The sequence below is a fragment of the Penaeus vannamei genome, chromosome 26 (assembly GCF_042767895.1).
Source record: "Penaeus vannamei isolate JL-2024 chromosome 26, ASM4276789v1, whole genome shotgun sequence".
Classification (NCBI taxonomy): domain Eukaryota; kingdom Metazoa; phylum Arthropoda; class Malacostraca; order Decapoda; family Penaeidae; genus Penaeus; species Penaeus vannamei.
The window spans coordinates 26,397,190-26,399,689 of record NC_091574.1 but is presented as its reverse complement, the minus strand read 5'-3'; the positions used below and the strand labels follow the sequence as shown (position 1 = coordinate 26,399,689).

At 26.4% G+C, this 2,500-nt stretch overlaps 1 protein-coding gene across 1 annotated transcript in view; it reads left to right on the top strand.

The window, feature by feature from the left end:
• Positions 1-2,500, top strand: part of LOC138866648 (cell adhesion molecule Dscam2-like) — a 240,292-nt gene that overhangs the window by 194,095 nt on the left and 43,697 nt on the right. The window lies entirely within an intron of this gene.

Sequence of the window (2,500 nt, the reverse complement as noted above, 5' to 3'; positions counted from 1 at the left end):
ATAATAATAACAATAACAATAATAATAACAATAATAAAAATACGAGCGCGCGCGTGTGTATGTGTATGTGTGTGCGTATGTTGATATATAATGATAATGATGAGAATGTTAATGTTGATAATAATGATGATAATTAAATAATAATGATAATGAAAATAATTATAACTATGATAATAGTTATGTTAAAAATTATAATAATAATAATAATAATGAAATAACAATGATAGTAGCAATAATAATATTGAAATTAATAATCATAAAAAATAATAATGATAATGTAGATAATAATAATCATAAAAATAATAATGATAATATAGATAATAATAATGATAATAATGAGAGTAAAGGCAATAATGATAATGATAATCATGATAATGATAATACTGATAATAAGAGTTAATGATAACAAAGATAATCTTGACAGTATAAGTAATAATTATTATTATGATTATAATAACAGTAATAATAATAGTAATAACCAAAAGGATGATAATAATGAGAATGGTAAGTGAAAATAGCAATGATAATAATAATAATAATAATAATAATAATAATAATAATGATAGTAATAATAATAATAATAATAACTATAATTCCGATAATAATAATAACAATAATTATAGCAATATTAAGAGTGATAATAATGACAATAATAATAATAATAGTAAAAACAATGGTAATGTTGATGAAAATGATAATGATAATGGAAATGATAATGATAATGATGATAATAAAGATAATGATAAAACAATAATGATTGAATAATGATGATGATTAAGAGTGATAATGATGAATGACAATGGTAATAGTAATGATAGTGATTATAGCACTGATAATAATAATAGTGATGGTAATAATGATAATGATAATGGTGGTAATAATGATGGTGATATAAATGATTATGATAATGATAATGCTAATAATGATAATAGGAATATCAATAATAATAGCAATAATACTAAAATAGTAATAATAGTGATGATAATATTATTATGGTTATTGTTAGTATTGATATTATCATTATCACTATTATCACTTTTATGATAATAATCAGGATGATGGTAATAATGACGACAATGATTTAATGATACTAAAACAAGAATGATAATGATATAATAATAATTACAATCCTGATAATGATGGTATTAATAAGGATGATGATAACTATAATAATAATAATAATCAGAATAAGAATGAGTGACAATAATGATGAAGATAATAGTAATAATGATAATGATAATAATTTTAATAATGAGGGTAATGAGGATAATAATAATGATAATAATTATGATCATTAACATTTTTAGCATTATCCTTATCATTATCATCATTGTTATTATGATAAGAATAATGATGGTAGTAATGACAATAGTGATAATCATTGTTATGATAATAATTATGATAATTATAATAACAATAACAACAGTAAAGATGATAATGACAACAATAGTGATAATAACAATAATGATAGCAACGAGGGTAGTAATTGCGATAATAATGGTAGTTGTAGAAGGAAGAATTAGCAAAAACATGGAGAACGATTGTTATAATGATAATGATAATTTTACTATTATGATTACTGTTTACAATCTTGTTTGCTGTCATCATTGCCATTGTCATTGTAATTGTTGATGTTCTTCAAGATATTTTTATGATTACCTTTAATGATGCAGATAAAAATTATTGTAATTGTTGATGTTCTTCAAGATATCTGTTCTATGATTACCTTTAATCCAGATGAAAATGCAATACTGACATCTCAATTGTCAGCGTCAAGTAAGGATCAGCTCATTTCTTTCAGGTATTTCAGAAGATTTCTTGGATTTAATCACTTTCCCACTTCGCTCATATGCTCGAATTATAACGTTCATCTTTGTTGATGGGATCATCATCTCAAAAAAGTGGCGTGATGCTTAGCTGCGGTGTATTTTGTGAAGAAAAAGAGATTGTAAAGATGCAATTGCGAGGAGAGTTGCGTCTACAGAAGTTACTTTTAATTTACTGAAGATGATCATCCAGCTAGGAAAATAAAGTATCCTTAAGCCACGCTAAAGGTACGAAAAAAGGGTCTTTATATAGAGTGTAAAAAGGAAAAAATTGAAAAGTTAAGAACTTTCCTCCCTGAAAGAAGGACTATGATTATTCAGGTTGTTCCAGACGAACAAAAACTTTTCTTAAGCAATGTTTTTTTTCTCTGTTTTTTTTTTCCTTCTTTCTTTTTTTTTACTTTATCATTTCATATCGTTCAGCGCGCTCGGTCCCGGCTGTAGACACACCTGAGCTCCTGGAAATCGCTTGTGTATCGAGCCTTGAACTCCGCCTTCCGGGAACCTGTAATGTTTATGAAATCGAGAGCAAGATTCTTGCAAATGGAGACCGTGAGAAAGCGACGTGGGGGAAACATGGTCATTTGGGGTATTTTCCCTAGAAACTTGTTGACTGTGGCGGGAAAAAAGGCTTGGATTAAACGCGATCGGGGCGGGAGCTGTGTGATCTTAAG